Source organism: Pelobates fuscus, chromosome 3, assembly GCF_036172605.1.
Source record: "Pelobates fuscus isolate aPelFus1 chromosome 3, aPelFus1.pri, whole genome shotgun sequence".
In the NCBI taxonomy this organism is placed as follows: domain Eukaryota; kingdom Metazoa; phylum Chordata; class Amphibia; order Anura; family Pelobatidae; genus Pelobates; species Pelobates fuscus.
Window position 1 is genome coordinate 311,065,669 of NC_086319.1, and position 21,583 is coordinate 311,087,251.

A 21,583-nucleotide genomic window follows, 5' to 3' on the forward strand; every position below is an offset into this window, starting at 1 on the left:
TGTACAAAGGGTGGACTAACAGACAATTAATTGTAACCAGACAACTCGACGTACAGGAACAGAGAGGTGGAGGGTCCTGCTCAATGAGCTTACATGCTAGAGGGAATGGGGTATAGTGACACAAAGGGTAAACGTAGGGGTATGTGGTAGGTAATTTTTGACAGTTGCAGGAGAGGAGTCATGGAGGGTGGGGGATGAAAACCTGCTAACAGTTTAATTGATATGCTTTCTTGAAGAAGTGAGTTTTCAATGATTTTTTGAATGAGTGGAGACTGGGTGAAATTCTTATGGAGGAGGGAAGGGAGTTCCACAGAAGAAAAGTCTTGGAGGCGAGCATTAGAGGTGGGAGTACGGACAGAGGATATACGTAGGTCTTTGGCAGAGCGTAGGGGCTTCGACGGGACATACGTGTATATTAGGGACGATAGGTAGGTTGGAGCAGCATTATGTAAGCAAGCACCAGAATTTTAAATTGAGCCCTATATCTAACTGCGAGCCAATGTAGGGACTGACAGAGCGGGGAGGCGTGGGAGGTGCAAGCAGACAGGAAAATTAGCTGCATTCAGGGGCGGACTGACCGGTCGGGCACTTCGGACATGGTCCGAGGGCCCGGCCGGGAGGGGGGCCCGCCATCAGGGGGCCCGGCCGCCCCTTTAAATGCTGCAGCCGCCTGAGCGCTCTCTTAAGAGCGCTCAGGCGGCTGCAGCTTCTCACCTCCCCTACCCGTAGCGTGGCCGAGCTGCTCTGCGTCCGCGGTGCCGACCGGATTGATAGGAAGGTGCACACACACTGAGTGTGCACCTTCCTGTCAGTCCGGCCGGGTACAGGAAACAGAAACTCCTATTCCGCGCGGAACAGGAGTTTCTGTTTCCTGTACCCGGCCGGACTGACAGGAAGGTGCACACTCAGTGTGTGTGCACCTTCCTATCAATCCGGTCGGCACCGCGGACGCAGAGCAGCTCGGCCACGCTACGGGTAGGGGGTAAAAAGAGAGAGGGAGGGAGGGGAGGAGGGGGGGGGGAGTTAAAAGAGAGAGGGGGAGGGGGGGTTAAAAGAGAGAGGGGGAGGGGGGGTTAAAAGAGAGAGGGGGAGGGGGGGTTAAAAGAGAGAGGGGGAGGGGGGGGTTAAAAGAGAGAGGGGGAGGGGGGGGTTAAAAGAGAGAGGGGGAGGGGGGGGTTAAAAGAGAGAGGGGGAGGGGGGGTTAAAAGAGAGAGGGGGAGGGGGGTTAAAAGAGAGAGGGAGGGGGGGTTAAAAGAGAGAGGGAGGGGGGGTTAAAAGAGAGAGGGAGGGGGGGTTAAAAGAGAGAGGGAGGGGGGTTAAAAGAGAGAGGGAGGGGGGGGTTAAAAGAGAGAGGGAGGGGGGGGTTAAAAGAGAGAGGGAGGGGGGGTTAAAAGAGAGAGAGAGGGAGGGGGGATTAAAAGAGAGAGGGAGTGGGGGTAAAAAGAGAGAGGGAGGGGGGTTAAAAGAGAGAGGGGGGGTTAAAAGAGAGAGGGAGGGGGGGTAAAAAGAGAGAGGGAGGGGGGTTTAAAAGAGGGAGGGGGGTTAAAAGAGAGAGGGAGGGGAGGTTAAAAGAGAGAGGGGAGGTTAAAAGAGAGGGGGGATTAAAAGAGAGAGGGAGGGGGGGTAAAAAGAGAGAGGGAGGGGGGGTAAAAAGAGAGAGGGAGGGGGGTAAAAAGAGAGAGGGGAGTAGGGGGGTAAAAAGAGAGAGGGGAGTGGGGGGGGGGGTAAAAAGAGAGAGGGAGGGGGGTAAGAAGAGAGAGGGAGGGGGGTAAGAAGAGAGATGGAGGGGGTAAGAAGAGAGAGAGGGGGTAAGAAGGGAGGGGGGGAGTAAGAAGAGGGGGAGGGGGAGTAAAAGAGGAAGGGGGGAGTAAGAAGAGGGGGAGGGGAGAGTAAGAAGAAGGGGGAGGGGGTAAGAAGAGGGGAGATTAAGAAGAGAGGGGGGAGTAAAGGGGTAAGAAGAGGGGAGGGGGGAGTAAAAAGAGGAAGGGGGAGTAAGAAGAGGGGGGAGGGGGTAAGAGGAGGGAGGAGTAAGAAGAGGTGGGAGTAAGAAGAGGGGGAGGGGGAGTAAGAAGATGGGGAGAGTAAGGAGAGGGGTAGGGGGGAGTAAGAAGAGGGGAGAGTAAGAATGGGGGTAAGAAGAGAGTGGGAGTAAGAAGGGGATAAGAAGAGGGGGAGGGGGGGTAAGAAGAGGGGGAGGGGGGAGTAAGAGGAGGGCAATTGCCCCCTCCCCTGTCCGCAGGCACCGTGCGGGCAGCCGGCAGGGGAGGGTGGAAGAGAGGACCCGGGAGCTCAGCCTGCAGCTCCTCTGGGTCCTTCTTGCGCGAGCACAGATCGTTGCCGCGGTTACCACGGCAACGTTACGGCTCTTGCAAGAGTAAACTCTAGCCCTGGAGCTACGGGCTAGAGTTCACTCTCAACACTGTGACCACCAGGTATTCCTGCTGGTCGCAGTGGTGAGAGTGAACTTTAGCCCCATAAACACACTGCCCCCACACACCATACACATTCACACACTGCCCCCACACACACCATACACATTTACACACATTGCCTCACACACACACACACACACACACACACACACACACATACACTGCCCACCCATACACACACAGCCCCCCATACTAACATTGCCACACACATACACAGCCCCCTCGTACACACATTGCCCCACACACCCTACACATTCACACACTACACCCCCTCACACACACTGCACCCCTTACACATTGCACCACTGCTCCTATACCCTACTACAGCCTCATATCCCAGCAGACCCCAAGTAAGTTGTCAAACTGTTCTTAAACGGTTTGACTACTTACTCTGGGAGGGGGGCCCGGCCCTCCTGGCACCATAACGACTACACAGAGTAGTAGTGGTTATTGTGCATGGATTATTTCTTTAAATAATCTACGAGTGCCCCAGTAGCCAGCAAGCCAGCCAACCCACAGGCCAGCCAGCCCACAGGCTGGCCAGTAGACAGCCAGTCTACAGGCCACCAGTTAGGCTTAAAGCCAGCAACCCCGCAGCCAGCAAGCCACAGCCTGCCAGCCGCAGCCAGCAAGCCCACAGCCTGCCAGCCGCAGCCAGCAAGCCCACAGCCTGCCAGCCGCAGCCAGCAAGCCCACAGCCTGCCGGCAGTAGCCAGTAAGCCCACAGCCTGCCAGCAAGCCCACAGCCTGCCAGCCGCAGCCAGTAAGCCCACAGCCTTCCAGCAAGCCCACAGCCTGCCAGCCGCAGCCAGCAAGCCCACAGCCTGCCGGCAGTAGCCAGCAAGCCCACAGCCTGCCAGCAAGCCCACAGCCTGCCAGCCGCAGCCAGTAAGCCCACAGCCTTCCAGCAAGCCCACAGACTGCCAGCCAGCAACAGTAATTAAGGTAAGAGGAGCCAACTTGGCCTAGGTATCAGCTATGTTGTGTTGCTATATTGTGAATAGGAACCAGAGTGTTGGAGAGACCCCCCTCCAGGCCCCATTAGACTCCATTGTAGTCTCTAATGGGACCCGGAGGAAATTCTTTCTAACACACTCTCTAAAGGACACTGAGATAGCCTCTGCTAGAATGCTCCCCCCTCCATGGCCCATTAGCCCTCAATTGTAGTCTCTACTGGGGCCTGGAGGCGACTGTTTCCAGCAGGGACACTGAGATGGCCTCTGTTAGAAAGACCCCCTTCCAAGCCTGTTAGACTCCATTGTAGTCTCTAATAGGGCCTGGAGGGGATTCTTTCTAACACACTCTCTAAAGGACACTGAGATAGCCTCTGCTAGAAAGACCCCCCTCCATGGCCCATTAGCCCTCAATTGTAGTCTCTACTGGGGCCTTGAAGGGATTATTGCACTTTTGTTCCTTGTGTCTAAAGATTGTGTAGGGTGTGGCTGGAGGCGGTGCATGGAGGCGGGACATGGGTGGCGCTTGCTGCGGAGTATGGGTGGGGCCTGTAAGGGGGCCCTTGATTTATTTTGCCCGGGGGCCCTGAGGGTTCTCAGTCCGCCCCTGGCTGCATTCATTATAGATTGGGATCTGGGAACACATAAGACCACTGAGAAGAGTATTGCAGTAGTCCAGGCGAGAGAGAACAAGAGCATGGACCAGCACCTTAGCCGCATCCGGGGTTAGATAGGGGCGGATGTGCACTATGTTTTTGAGATGGAAGCGACAGGATTTGGCAATTGATTGGATGTGAGGGGTGAAGGAGAGGTTGGAATCAAAACGAACACCCAGGCAGCGAGCCTGCGAGGTAGAGGTGATTGTAGTACTGTTGACTTGGAGGGAGACAGACGCGGGAGTAGTAACACTTGAGGGAGGAAAGACCAGAAGTTCTGTTTTGGACAGGTTGAGTTTAAGGAAGTGAGCAGCCATCCATTTGGAAATCGAAGAGAGGCAGTCAGAGACACGAGTCAAGATGAGCGTAGAGAGATCCGGAGAAGACAGGTAAATTTGCATGTCATCAGCATAGAAATGATAATGAAAGCCAAACGAGCTGATGAGTTTACCAAGGGAGGCAGTGTAGATAGAGAACAGTAGGGGACCAAGGACAGTACCTTGGGGGATTCCGACAGAGAGTGGTTGGGGGAGGAGGCAGAGTCGGAGAAAGAAACACTGAAAGAGCGCTGGGAGAGGTAGGCGGAGCACCAGTAGAGAGCAGTATCCTGTAGACCAAAATTACGGAGAATGCGAAGAAGCTGTTGATGATCAACAGTATCAAAGGCAGCAGAGAGATCAAGGAGAGGGAGTCTGTGCAAGAGTTTCAGAGATGAAGAGATGGGAGTAAGTTCTACTTGAACTTGATTGGCCCGGAGATATAGGAAGGAACTGGACACTCAGAGCCATAGAGAAATGCAATAAAGAAGACTTGGGGAAATGTTGAGGGGGCTCAGAAGCTGTGCTGACATGCCTGATGCAAACCAAGCTCATATTACAATAAAGAATATGTACAGTAAATGTACAAGCTAAATTAGTATACCAAAATAAAGAGAGTAATGGAAAAACTAATGCATTTCATGCTTGTATTGAAAGAATGATGTCCTTACATCTCATCATGACTGTACAACCTAAACCAAAGACATTCTAATAGTAATCCAGTCACATCACCTGTATGACTTCAACAAATCTTCATTAAACACATTACAGCTCTGCTTCCCAGGGAGTCTTTATAAGAAAAGGTAACTGAATTGATCAATGTTGAGGACAAACCAAGATCTACATGGTTTGTCTACAACATTGGATAAACCAGGTAGAAATGGGGCCCTAAACCAGTTGTTTAATAACGTTATGTTTCAACTAGACATCACATTCGTTTTCAAATGTACCATCCTCGAATATAATAATCAAAGGTGCAGATGCTTTCTTTCAAAAGGGAGGAAATTATAGCACAACGTCCACTGTCCAGTCACTTAAACTTCAGCATAAATAGATTTCTAAAGCCCGGGAGACATTGTGCATTATCAGGAATCAGATCTTCTCCCAGCGCAGCTATATATACAAACACCGAAGTGCATTTCTGTGAAAATAATATTTTAGATGAATGTAATAGCCATATTTACGCAGCTGAATTTTCCATACAAAGACTGATTTCGGGAATATATTTGATAAACAGACAAAGCATCAGATGCAAGGCAGTGCCCACCTATTAACCCATTTAAAGTACAGAAGGTAAATAAAAAATGGATTCTTAAAGAAGTATTAATTTCCTCACAAAGTACTCAGTCTTCAAATGCTTAAATGTGACAAGTGATTTGTTTTTGATGATTTTATTTTTCATACTAAAAATAGAGTTTATGATTAAAATATATAACTTTGGTCACAGAGTTTGGGAAACCTAGTAGAATTAAACAAGTCTGTTACCAGACGTTGAATGATGTATTTAGGTTTTGTGCTGCTCTAGGTCCAGACAAATCAATACATTCCTTACTCTTTAACATACGTAGTTTTGCATGTAATATAGTATAGTGTGCATGACTACATGGTTGTTTGTAAGTGGGCAATGACAGAGGAAAAAAAATATTTATAGATGTGTATATACGGTATGTATAATATATAATACACATTTGTAAAATGTTTGTTTGCATAAACACATAAATCCAGGCTTACGTCACAAACTCATAAACACATACCGTATATACTCGAGTATAAGACGAGTTTTTCAGCACATTTTTTGTGCTGAAAACCCCCCACTCGTCTTATACTCGAGTTAATGTCTGTATTATGGCAACTTACATTGCCATAATACAGACAAGGACCGCCGGGCTCATTGCAAGCCCGGCAGTCCTGTTGGGGGTTGCCAGGAAGCTGTAACTTACCTTCACAGCAGCTCCTGTCAGCTCCCTTCTCTCTCCTCCGGTCAGCTCCCTCTGCAAGTCTCGCGAGAGCCGCGGGGTCAGAGCGTTGCCACGGGTTACCGTGGCAACGCTCCGCACGGCCGCGAGACTTACAGTGAAAGCCGACCAGAGGAGAGAGAAGGGAGCTGACAGGAGCTGATGTGAAGGTAAGTTACTGCTCTCTGCCAGCCCCCCTCCTGTACAGCCCATCCACTGGACCACCAGGGAATGAGAGCCCCCCTCCCTGGCCAGCTAACAAGCAGGGAGGGGGGATGAAAAAAATATAAATAACAATTTTAATAAAATAAAAATAATATATTAATAATAGTAAAAATAATAATAATAATAATATAGAAATAAAATATAATATATACAAAAATAATAATTTAATATTAAAATAATAATAATAATAAAAACAAATAATAATAAAAATGCCCACCCCCCACCAAGGCTCTGCATCAGACACACAAACACACTGTGCATCACACACACTGCATTCATACACACACACACACACTTCATTCATACACACCCACACTTCATTCATACACACCCACACTGCATTCGTACACACACACTGCATTCATACACACACACTGCATTATATACACACACACTGCATTATATACACACACACTACACACACTGCATTTATACACACACTGCATTATATACACACACACACTACACACACTGCATTCATACAAACACTGCATGCATACACACACACTACATTCATACACACACACACTGCATTCATACACACACACACTGCATTCATACACACACACACTGCATTCATACACACACACACACTGCATTCATACACACACACTGCATTATACACACACACACTGCATGCATACACACACTACATTCAGTCATACACACACTACATTATATACACAGACACACTACGCACACTGCATTCATACACACACTGCATTCATACACACACACACTGCACTCATACACACACACCGCATTCATACAAACTCACACACACTGCATTCATTATATACACACATTGTAAATAAATATTAAATTAATATAATTTTGGGGGATATAATTTTATTTAGAAATTTACCAGTAGCTGCTGCATTTCCCACCCTAGTCTTATACTCGAGTCAATATGTTTTCCCAGTTTTTTGGGGTAAAATTAGGGGTCTCGACTTTTATTCGGGTCGACATCCTCGAGTATATACGGTATATACATAACTGACCACATGCACAGGACAAAAATCACACGTTAATGCATATATAACTCAGTGCATATGCATACATTCATACACAATTAGACATAGGCACATAAATTACACACTTGGGAATATACGTACATAGATTTAAGCACACTGATTTGGGTCATTCACTAAAGTGAGAATTGTCAGGAATTCAAAGTTAATTTCAAATTTAAGGCCAAAATGTCAGAACTGGAAAACTCTCCAAGTCAGCTATGCTTCCACCTCAGCTATTTTGGTCTTAAATCTGAAATTCACTTCACGGTTCTTAATTTAGTAGATAACCCTGTAAACATACTAATCTGTTTATAAAAAGCAATATCTATAGGGTTTAGGAATACAAATGTGTATTCCCAATGTTATTGTGCCCAAGTCACCATTTAGGCAACAAGGCCCCAGCTACAAGGGTGAAAAAGGTAAGTCTATTTACCTTTTCTCCTCGCAGCGCTGGTCTATGGTGTGTGCTCCGCCTCTTTGGCTAAGATCATCAAGATTGATGATCTCAGCCAATCCAATTCTTTTCCATAGTAAAGCATTGAGACTCTAGAGTGCATGCGCTATGAGACCATCTGATTGACAGCCACTAAAGGCAATGTTTTCAACTGCAGGATGAAACGAGGGGGACAAGGCACCCAGATCACTTCATTGAGATAATTTACAAAACATTCTATTCCCATATCAGTGTCTTGAATTGAGCTATAAATTACTCACGAAAGGGTGTATTGTGGAATTTTAACAAAAATATAAAATGTACAAAAATGTAACATTAAACGTGAAAATATGATGTATAAATTATAACATCTCAAAAAATTTATACAAACGAAATAGAGAAGGTAGTACCTTTGTAAAACGCTGTGTAAGCTGTATAGTATATATTATTATTACCGTAACATTGTTTTATTTATCATATTTATCATCACTACTCTATCTTAATTCTCCTTGACCTGTCTGCAGCTTTTGACACTGTTGATCATCAACAGCTTCTTCTCATCCTCCGCAATATCGGTCTACAAGATATTGCTCTCTCCTGGTGCTCCTCCTACCTCTCCCAGCGCTCTTTCAGTGTTTATTTCTCTGGCTCTGCTTCTTCTCCCCAACTCCTCTCTGTTGGTGTCCCCCAAGGTTCAGTCCTTGGTCCCCTACTGTTCTCCATCTATACTGCCTCCCTTGGTAAACTCATTAGCTCCTTTGGCTTCCAATATAATTTCTATGCAGATGCACGCAAATCGACCGGTCCTCTCCTGATCTCTCCCCGTCCCTCTTGACTAGTGTCTCTGACTGCCTCTCTGCTGTTTCTAACTGGATGGCTGCCCACTTCCTTAAACTAAACTTTACCAAAACTGAAATTCTGGTCTTTCCTCCCTCAAGTGTTGTTACTCCTGTGTCTGTCTCCCTCCAAGTCAACGGTGCTACCATCAGCTCCACCACGCAGGCTCGCTGCCTAGGTGTTCTCTTTGACTCTGACCTCTCCTTCAAGCCTCATGTTCAATCTATCGCCAAATCCTGTCATTTCCATCTCAAAGGTGTTGGTGACTAAGGTGTTGGTCCATTCCACTGTCCTTTCTCGCCTTGACTATTGTAATCCGCTTCTCAGTGGTCTTACATGCTCCCAACTTGTGCCGTTACAGTCCATAATGAATGCGCCGGCGAGGCTCATCTTCCTGTCCGCCCGCACCTCCCATTCCTCACCCGTCTGTCAGTCCCTACATTGGCTTCCAGTAAAATATAGAACTCAATTTAAAATTCTGGTTCTTGCTTTCAAATCTCTACATAATGCTGCTCCCACCCATCTATCCTCCCTTATACACAAGTATGTCCCGTCTAGGCCCTTACGATCTGCTGAAGACTTACGTCTATCTTCTGTCCGTACTCCCACCTCTGATGCTCGCCTTCAAGATTTCTCGAGGGCTGCACCGTTCCTGTGAAACTCGCTTCCCTCCTCCATTAGATGCTCACCCAGTCTCCACTCCTTCAGAAAATCGTTGAAAACCCACTTCTTCATAAAAGCGTATTAATTAAATTGTCAATAGCTCCCAACTGATTCCTCTTCTGCAACTGTCACTACTCTAATACTATCCTTACCTTTTTGTGTCATTTTACCCCACTCCCTCTAGCATGTAAGCTCATTGATCAGGGCCCTCAACCCATCTGTTCCTGTGTGTCCAACTTGTCTGATTACAACTACATGTCTGTACGTCCACCCATTGTAAAGCGCTGCGGAATTTGACAGCGTTCTATAAATATCATAATAATAATAATAATAATAAGGGCATATGGTTATAAAATATAAATTTATTTTACTGTATCTATTTCTTGGCTAGATTGTAAGATATAGTCTTCTGACCTGATTTATATTTTGGATTAACCTGTAACTGCAGGTCAATTGATTCTTTTTTAACATCGCCCCCTCCTCCAGCACATGTACATTGTAATTTCTCAGCGCAAGTGGCTGAGATCACAAAACTCTCAGGGCATCCCTGTGTTTTCCGTCCCCAAACTTAATGCCATTTTGTATTGATTTTTATAATTAATAAAGAAAACATGACATACATCAACTGAAGCCTGTCTTTCCATTGATGGCATCCAGCATTTGCTTTTACATGCATTCATTCACTGTACACAGGATCAGACCCCAGTTGCCATAACATAATATGATATCTTCTTATGTATATAACAGATATTTTTTTGTTATATACTCTCTTGTCTGAATATCATGGGACCATGATCTTAATGCCAATAATCCCATTACCAATCTGGATAGAAGGAGTAGTAATTAACTTTACCCATCCGGACCTCGATCCGGATGGGATGCACTTGAAGGTGGATGGGTGCTTCTCCAGAGTTGGGTAAAGATTTGGTTGCTTGCACTCCCAAGCAACCAAATCTTTACCAACTCTGGAGAAGCACCCATCCACCTTCAAGTGCAGGCCAGCAGCCTTGTACCTGCCTCCTTGTCATTCCAATTAGAGGATAAATAAGATACCTTAGAGAGAGAGTACAAAGAAGGCCTACTAAACTGGTTCATGGATTGCAGGATAAAACTTACCAGGAAAGGTTAAAGGATCTTAACATGTATAGCTTGGAGGAAAGACGAGACAGGGGGGATATGATAGAAACATTTCAATACATAAAGGGAATCAACACAGTAAAGGAGGAGACTATATTTAAAAGAAGAAAAACTACCACAACAAGAGGACATAGTCTTAAATTAGAGGGGCAAAGGTTTAAAAATATTATCAGGAAGTAATACTTTACTGAGAGGGTAGTGGATGCATGGAATAGCCTTCCAGCTGAAGTGGTAGAGGTTAACACAGTAAAGGAGTTTAAGAATGCGTGGGATAGGCATAAGGCTATCCTAACTATAAGATAAGTCCAGGGACTAATGAAAGTATTTAGAAAACTGGGCAGACTAGATGGGCTGAATGGTTCTTATCTGCCGTCACATTCTATGTTTCTATGTTCTATGTTTCTATGGAATCCTCCTGGCCAGTACATCAACTGCTGTAATCCCTCCCACGTCTACATATAATATTAGATACATGTAAGCAGTGTAAAGTCCATCACACAGTGTTATTGAATTGATGCACTGTCTGAGCTAGTTAATACATTTTCTGCATATTTCACTATTGACTACGTCTTTCTAGCTTACACCTACATAGTCCATGTTTATTGTAATGAATGTGCCACATTCATTTTCCTATAATAGTGATGGCTAGCATTAGGACTCCAAATGTTTATAGACTACATTTCCCATGATGCCTGGTCAGCAAATCTAGTGCCAACATTAAAAAGCGCTGCTCTATAAAGGTGGTAAAACAAAGCACTGACATTGTTAAAAATCATCCTTGGAAACACATTTCACATAGCAATACCCTTATTTATTTTAGGCCGTGAACACACAGGGAGAGACATCGTCTGTAAATGCTTCTTGGCAAGCTCTCTGCTCTCTTTAATGCGTCACAGCCAAGGCACAAGGGGAAAGGACTATAAGCTCTAGATAAGCTTTTCCGGATAAGTGAAAAACAGTGCCCCCAGTACAATATAGATGGGTATTAGGGAAATTGATGAGGTGCTTGTAGGTGGTGCTTTAATGTCTTTTTAATAAAGATATTGCTTCCCTAACCTGCTCTATTTAGCTAATAGAACAAACAGCCAAAAGGCATTTACTCAACCTTCCTGGCCTTTTACTTTTTTCCCTTCACTTCTATTTGAACAGCTGGTCTCTTCTAGTACCTCTTTCTGTGCTGGGAGGAGTAAACACAATGTAATCTTTAGGATGGATAATTCAGTCAAAGAGGATTAGATCTCTGGAGCAGAGCCATGCCAAATATAGACTACTTCTCATTTGTTTTTATCCAGATTCCCCCTCTGACAGCCGCTCACCAATCATGACCCCCCTTCCAGTTAAGTTTCCAGTCATTCCCCATCTGATATACAAAGGCTAATAGACAGTGGATTTGCTGTTTAAGTTATTGATAAAAGCACTTTTTTTATTTGTAAGTGTTTTCATTTGCACTTCCATGTTCATCATGTACTTTGGGCACCATTCTAATAGGAACAACGTGCAATAAAACTGCCAAAGCAATACATTATTATTTTATTTATTTATTTATTACTGGCATTTAGAAAGCGCCAACAGATTCCGCAGCGCTGTACAATTAGTGGAGGACGTACAATATACACAGACAAATACAAAAGAAGGCCCTGCCCATAAGCTGATATCACGCCATTGAATCTCTTTTTTACAAAGTGCTTAGCTAGATTGCCCGTGAGCTTACAATCTTGATTGCTATTCCACCATCACCACTAAAAGACTTGTTTACAAGCACCAAATATGTATTCATTTGATTTATTTTCACATAGAAACATAGAGAACTTGCAATGCAACTCACTAATCTTTTGACGGCTGAAGCATTCATACACAATACATTTATGCCGTATACTTTTATGGGTAGATGAGTTTTTTTATATATCAGGTCTTGAGACATATTGCATGAAATAGCTCAGGAATCTGAAAGTCATATGTGTACTGAGATCAGTAAGTTATAGCCTAGTATCCATTTAAAGTGTCCATCTATGCCACTACAAGCCCCCAATAAGCCAACTGCCAACCAACGTGCTGACTTAATAAGTAAGAAAAAATAAAACTCCTTCTCCAGTAATTAGCTACACTACACCCATGAAGAAAGGCTCCACTGCTGTGCTGCCAACCACAAAAATGTGTGTATTTGTCTATATAGAATGTTGTTGTTGTTTATTTATGTATATATGTTTATGTATAACAACAGAGTATGATATCTCTGTCATCATTATCATATATTAGTGGGTGAATTACTTTAGGCACGTGGTATGGCTGGAGATGTTCTAATAATGGTGGACATAAAATAACTGACGGGTGCAAGTAAATTTGGTGTGAACTGCAATTTCGTTTTAATTTGGGCCAATTGGGTGATCAGTCCATTTTTTACATTAGTTTGGCCTTTGAAAACATGGGATGCACCAAATCTGTACTTGATTGAGAGACTTATCTGATGTTACGCTACTGCCGTGGACATGTAATAGTCTTGGAAATGTGGACACACACTAGGTTGTTCTGGCAACGGAATGGATCATTACAATCCCAGGTAACTAGATATAATATGCTGTGTTACAGTCGAGATACAACTTTTTTGTTATACACTTTAATTGCACAATAAGAAAAACGTTTAGCCTTTGAAACTCTGCTTTTTGCTTGCTCTTGATCATTTGTTTTTTACATTTAATTTGAGAGGTGACATCACCAGGGGATCACATCACTCAGCTTAATGACATAATTATGTGGGCAATCTACATTGTTTCCTTTTAAAACAAAGAAATACAGACACAAACAACAAAATGTGATTATCCACCTACTCCCTTGTCACTCATAGGGGAGAAATGCAGGCTAATACTGTGGGTAAACAACTGACGCTCTATGGCTGAGACAGGCCTCAGCTGTTCAGGCTGGAACTCTTCATGCTGTAGAACAGACACATTAAATCTTTGCCTTACTAAATTATAAAAATCAGCAGTAAACCAACATGATCATTGAACAAGGGAGTTCATTCTTAGTTAGATCTACATAACAAAAAATGAACACCAGGCAATGTTTAAATGAAGCAAGCTTTACTTGGCCTGAATCTGTCACATTTTGGAATAACACTGTTCTATATTTATGGATCTTTGTGGTTTGTGGCAGTATATCAAATGATGACAGGTGCAGCATTGATTAAAGGACACTGCAAGTACTATAATCATCAACAGGATGTTGCCATTTGACAATTTCTCAAAGCACTCCTCAAGTACCATCCAACAGTCTGTTTAGAATGGTTTCACGTTTGTGGTCAAATGAAAATGTTGATAAAAATCTACATAGGCTTGACAATTATTGATTAAATTACTGTCCCTGTTGTGGGATATGTCAGACTAGTGTCAGGGTTCGCTAGAGGATCCTAACAAAGACAAAGAGCGAGGGATAGGGAGAGGCGTATTACCGGACCTTAGAGGGGTCAGGCTAACGTAAAGATAGAACTATAAAGTAACAGGACAGACTAAGATAAGACTACAGGTCAGAAGAGGGACAAAATATAAAACACACGATACCTGACACAGTCAGGAGCACAGAGAAAATCAGTGTCAGGAACAAGTCACGGACTGGCACACAGAAAGGAAATTCAGACAAGCCAGGGACTGGTACACAAAATCAGACGGAAGGCAAACAGGCCACATGAGGTAGACAAGAGCAAGAGTACAGAACGTAAGCAGGTAAGCCGAGTCAGCATAACAAAGGATAAAAAAACTGTACAAAATAACATTCTAGAACCACGAAAGGGCTCAAAGCAGCCAGATAGCCCTCCTTAAAAAGGGACTTCCTGTACCTGATTGGGAGCAATCCAACCAGAAAGCTAGTACCTGCGTTACCAACAGGCGCTCTACACAAACAAGCAGTCAGTACAACCCTCTGGAATCACCCCAGGATTTCAGATTACACGGTTCCAATACTAGTAGTGTGCCGCTTTAGAAAGTGGAACCAGAGGTTTCAAGCACAACCAGAGGTAGGTTTCCTGACAACTTTACTGAGAGGGTAGTGGATGCATGGAATAGCCTTCTAGCTGAAGTGGTAGAGGTTAACACAGTGAGGGAGTTTAAGTGTGTGGGATAGGCATAAGGCTATCCTAACTATAAGATAAGGCCAGGGACTAATTAAAAGTATTTTGAAATATTGGGCAGACTAGATGGGCCGAATGGTTCTTATCTGTCATCACATTCTGTTTCTATGTTTCTAACAGCTCAGAGGCTTCATATGAAAGTATTCATTAACCAAAATTTTGTATGGTGCATGTATATATTATTATTTATATAATGCCAACAAATGTCACAGTTCTTTACAATCATAGAATAATTGACAACAAGTAGTTGACATACAAAATATTAAGAGAGACAAGACGTATATATATATTTATTATCTTCATCTTAGCAATAATGTTCAAATAGGGAACTTTGAAGAAGAAAAATAACACATATACAAATGTTGATAAATAATTTAGTATCTTGCTGGGGACTACAGACCAGGAATGAATTTAAAACAGAGAAAATTATGATGAATGTTAGGCACTTGTTCAACTTTTTTATCTGTTCACGTTCATGTTTATTTAGAAATGTCATGTTTCCTCATAACATTATTGTGCACTACGTGTGCAAGGATGCCCCCTAGTGATGTCACACACACAGTCATCTGATATAGATATTTTTATTCTTTAATTATTATTATTATTTTATTCGGGTCCGGTTATGATAAAATGCTGCTTTCAAAAGTAACTGAATCCAGGACTGGACTCATAGGAAGGAGACACCTCTATAAAGCTGTGTTTTGCAAGAGAACTGTGTAGATTATAAGCTAGTTGAGACTGTGCCTTTGCCACTTCTTGTTCATGTAAGTGAAACTAGTCTTGTTCACACATTTTACAGAGCTGTAGAATATGTTGAAACATCTTATTATTAATAGTAATAATAATAGAAACATGCAGGTAAACAGGAAAGTTGCTAAATCTATGTAAATTATGACTTATATATCTGTCTGTGCCAGTGTGTGTATGTGGCAGTGTTTGTGTATACATCCCTGCATTCAAACGCTAACAATGCACACAAATACACCACTGCATTCAAACGCCAACACTACATACATGTACAACGATGTATTGACAAACCAACACTACACACTCTTGTTCATGTATCTATATGTGTAGGCAGTTTATAATGTGCTTTGGATCTTGTAGGCACACAGGCAGGGCCGCCATCAGGGGGTGACAACCATGACGGTTGTCACGGGCCCGGCGGCCCTGGGGGGCCCGGACTGCTCTGGCAGTCCTGGGCCCCACTTTCCCTCCCTGCACACATAGATAGCGAATATCGCTATCTATGTGTGCAGCCGCGGGCCCCCCCGGCTTCCCGGTTACCACAGAGGGGGCCCAGGCAGCACACAGCCTCTTCTCTTCGCTCTCCTCTAATAACTCTCGCGAGACCCGGTTGCCATGGCAACGCTCCGCGGGTCTCGCGAGAGTTATTAGAGGAGAGCGAAGAGAAGAGGCTGTGTGCTGCCTGGGCCCCCTCTGCGGTATCAGGGAACCCGGGGGGCCCCTCCATGCCACCGGACCACCAGGGATGGAATCTCCCCCCTCCCTAGACACAGGTAAGCAGGGAGGGGGGAGAAACAATTTAATTAAATGTAATTTTTTTTTATTATGTTAAAATGCCCCCCCCTCACCCCAGATTGCACATTTACACACACACACTGACACAACACACACACACACACACACACACTACATACACTGACACAACACACACACACACACACACACTACATACACTGACACAACACACACACACACACACACACACACACTACATACACTGACACAACACACACACACACACACACTACATACACTGACACAACACACACACACTACATACACTGACACAACACACACACTACATACACTGACACAACACACACACTATATACACTGACACAACACACACACACACACTACATACACTGACACAACACACACACACACACTACATACACTGACACAACACACACACACTACATACACTGACACAACACACACACACACTACATACACTGACACAACACACACACACACTACATACACTGACACAACACACACACACTACATACACTGACACAACACACACACACTACATACACTGACACAACACACACACACTACATACACTGACACAACACACACTGACACAACACACACACTACATACACTGACACAACACACACTACATACACTGACACAACACACACACACACACTACATACACTGACACAACACACACACACTATATACACTAACACAACACACACACACACTACATACACTAACACAACACACACACTACATACACTGACACAACACACACATTACATACACTGACACAACACACACTGCATACACTAACACAACACACACTCTGCATACACCAACACAATACACACTCTGCATACACTGACACAACACACACATTACATACACTGACACAACACACACACTGCATACACTAACACAACACACACTCTGCATACACCAACACAACACACACACGGCATACACTAACACAACACACACTCTGCATACACCAACACAACACACACTGCATACACTAACACCACACACACACTGCATACACTAACACAACACACACTCTGCATACACTGACAACACACACTCTGCATACACTGACACAACACACACTGCATACACTGACACAACACACACTTTGCATACACTGACACAACACACACTCTGCATACACTGACACAACACACACACACTGCATACACTAACACAACACACACACACACACACACTGCATACACTAATACAACACACACACACTGCATACACTAACACACACACTGCATACACTAATACACTAATACAATACACACACTGCATTCACTAATACAACATGCACTCTGCATACACTACACACTAACCCACTCACTGCATCCAATATACTGACACACACTCTGCATCCGCTACACACTAACACACTCTCGGCATTCACTACACATTAACACTCTGCATTCACTACACTAACACACACTCTGCATCCGCTACACACTAACACACACTCTCTGCATTCACTACACATTAACACACTCTCTGCGTTCACTACACTAACACACTTTCTGCATTCACTACACTAACACACTTTCTGCATTCACTACACTAACACACTTTCTGCATTCACTACACTAACACACTCTCTGCATTCACTACACATTAACACACTCTCTGCATTCACTACAAATTTACACACACACTACATTCATTACACTGACACACTCTGCATTCACTACACCCTAACACACACTCTGCATTTATTACACACTAACACACACTCTGCATTCACTAAACTATGCACACACTCTGCATTCACTATACTAACATACACTCTGCATCAACTGTACACACAGCATCCACTACACAAACATCTTGTATTCACAGTACACACACTACATCCACCACAAATTAAAACACTCTGCATTCACTATACACAGACACTGCGTCTAATACACACACTACATCCACTACAGACACTGCATCCACTAAACACATTTCATCTAGTACATACAAACACTACATCCACTACACAAACACACACTACATCACTGTACACACACTACATCCACTACTCAAACACTCTCTGCATTCACTACACATTAACACTCTGCATTCACTACACACTAACACACCCTCTGCATTCACTACACATTAACACACTGCATCCGCTACAAACTAACACACACTCTGCATCCGCTACACACTAACACACTCTCTGCATTCACTACACATTAACACACACTCTGCATTCACTACACATTTTCACACACTCTGCATTCACTGCACTAACACACACACTACATTCATTACATTGACACACTCTGCATTCACTACACACTAACACACACTCTGCATTCATTACACACTAACACACACTCTGGATTCACTATACTGACACACACTCTGCATTAACTGTACACACAGCATCCACTACACAAACATCCTGTATTCACAGTACACACACTACATCCACCACAAATTGAAACACTCTGCATTCACTATACACAGACACTGCGTCTAATACACACACTGCATCCACTACAGACACTGCATCCACTAAACACATTTCATCTAGTACATACAAACATTACATCCACTACACAAACACACACTACATCACTGTACACACACTACATGCACTACTCAAACACACTTTGCGTTCACTATACACACTGCATCCGCTACACAAACACATACTCTGCATTCACTGCAAAAACTGTATCTAATACACACAAACACTACATCCATTACACACATTCTAATTCACTTCCACTATACACACCACATTCAGTCCCGCATCATTGTCAGCGGACTAGGTAGGGCGTGGGCGGGCCCGGGAGGGAGGGGGCGGGGGGGGCCCAGACCTTGTGCTTTGTCAGGGGCCCCACAATTTCTGATGGCAGCCCTGCACACAGGTACTGCACTGGTATGCAGGCCCTTTAATACACTCTACATAATCTATATAACAGTGTCTATTTTCCTGGCTTATTCGTTTCAGTGATTTGTAACTAACCTCATTAAATAGATCAGGGGCAGGCGATCTTTGGCACTCCAGATATTGTGGACTACATATTACATAGTGCTCTTGCATCCATAATGCTTGCAATGAATCAGTTGAGATGTAGTCCCCAATACTTGGAGTGTTGTCTACCCCTGAAATAGATGGATCACCTTTTTTTTAAATTTGTGAGTAAAATAATCTCTGGTGTTTGACCATGCCAGATACCCTGTATATAGCAGGAGGATTGCATACAGGAGCAAGGCCTTTATCAAGGGATGATAACCAGTAGTCCTGCAAGGCGCCTGGTCGAGCAATGGGGTCTGCTGGAGTGGACCGCATTGTGGTACTGTGGTGGTGCAGTAGACAGTGCCTCTTAATGGAATGTACTGACTGATAGACCCATCTTTTCTCCTGTCCGGCATCACTGTGATGAAGTGATCTCAGATCACTTCCTTCTAGCATTCTTGGAAGCCACGTGGGAAGTAAGCAGAGGAACCAGGAGTCTGCAGCCCAGTACCTTCTGATCTAACTAGACCCCAAGGAAGCCATCCTCCATCTGTAGAAAGGTTAATATTGGTTGTGCAATGTACTGTATATGTTTTTTTTGTATTTGTAGTAGTAGTGTGTGTATGTGTGTGTGTGTGTGTGTGAGTGAGTGTTAGTGTTTTTATATTATCAGTATGATTGTGTGTGTATGTATGTTGAGCAAGGTGTGTGTTTAGCATTTTTGTGTGTGCCTGGCAGTATGTATTGGGGTGTGTATGTCTGGCAGTGTGCATCTGTAATTGTGTGTACCTGTGTTTGTGTCTGTGAGTGTTCATCAGAGCGTATACCATAAGATTGTCTGAAATGCAGATCTGTGTATGTATTTTATGTATATGAATGTGCATCTCTCTCTCTCTGAGTGTGTGCTGGAATGTCTCTGTCTGGTATCCTGTGTGTCATGAGGCCCAACCAGTGCTTCGTGAGGACTAGCCAGCGGGTTTGTAAGGAGTGTCTTTTACATCACAGTCCCTCCTAGTTCAAACCAAGCATACCAGGAGCACTTTGTAAATCATGTTTGATGTATTACATCATTTTGCACATCAGTTCATACTCAGCAATATCAATGAGTGGTGTTTTTTTTTTTTTTTTTTTAAAGTACTAGTGACCATATAATGCTATCAATTCCAAAAACCGTCTCATGTCAATGATTAATGTTATATAGATTATTGAGAAGCCAAATTAAGCTTAGACAAAGGATGCCAAATATCACTGTATGCAACTCCATCACAACAAGGTCACCTTTCTAACCTCTAAAGCGCACAGGGATTTCTGCAGAATGTGTTCCTCAAGTTACAAAACAAGATAATGAGTAATAAGGTGTGAAATACAATGCCCTTGGTATCACCTTCACGGGAACAGACATACATAGGGAGAGAGAGGGAAACTGAACACAGGTTATCCTAATCAGGGAATAGTAAAGGTTGCAATGACTAATCTTCTTACGATATAAGTATCCATTTAACCCCTTAGTGGCCAATGACAAAATAACTCCATCATTACCAGCCAGCGTTGAAAAAATCCTGTATCGCAAGGCTGGGCAGAGCTGTGGAAATGCAAAGTAAGCAGAACATTCCGTACTTGCTTATAGACTTTAGGAATCAGATTGTGATGATGGAGTGAAATATCATTGGTCCTTTAGCAATTAATAGGTCGTTCTTACCTGGAGCTTAGGGCAGCTGTAGAATGGTGCTGATGCTGTATCCACATAGAATGTGGCTGTGGAATATTACATTGGGATGTCCGCTTGCAATGATGCAGACCTGCCTAGCAGAGCATGCTAATGATTACACCAGAGGGAAACCCGTTGGCAGCAGAGCAGGGCCATATGTCAGCCCATAGCATCACCGCCTACACAATGAGTAAAAGGGAGCTTGACAGATGAAAGGAAAAAATAAGGGAGAGGAAATGAGTTGAGGAATAACAGCCAAAAGACAGAAACTATATAGAACATGATGTTATGTTACTGAAGCGTAATAACACAGCTTCTCTACTTTTGTTCTGTTTTTTCTTGAAGGCATGAAGCAGGGAAGTTTTGTTTGTTTTTAATGTTGATCTTTTATCTCTCACCGTCTATCCTTTTTAACCCTGAAGCCTCACAATATGAATCATTAAAATCAATCACTTTCCCCCCGTGTAAGATTCATAAATGCAGGGTACAGATAAAGTTACAAATAGCTTTTTGGGATTTTTTTTTTTTTTTGTCCTATATATTTTGCAACTTTTATCATCAACTCTTCCCAAACTGGAAATTAGTTTTCCAGCCAGGGAAATCTAGGAAACTATAAATAAAAAAATG

At 43.6% G+C, this 21,583-nt stretch overlaps 1 protein-coding gene across 1 annotated transcript in view; it reads right to left on the minus strand.

Annotated features, from left to right (window-relative positions):
• SV2B (synaptic vesicle glycoprotein 2B) overlaps window positions 1–21,012 on the minus strand; it is a 167,893-nt gene extending 146,881 nt beyond the window's left edge. Inside the window, exon 1 of the mRNA XM_063448877.1 lies at window positions 20,948–21,012. The gene's annotated coding sequence lies outside the window, so the exon portion shown is untranslated. The remainder of the gene's footprint in view (window positions 1–20,947) is intronic.
• Window positions 21,013–21,583: the final 571 nt, after the last annotated feature.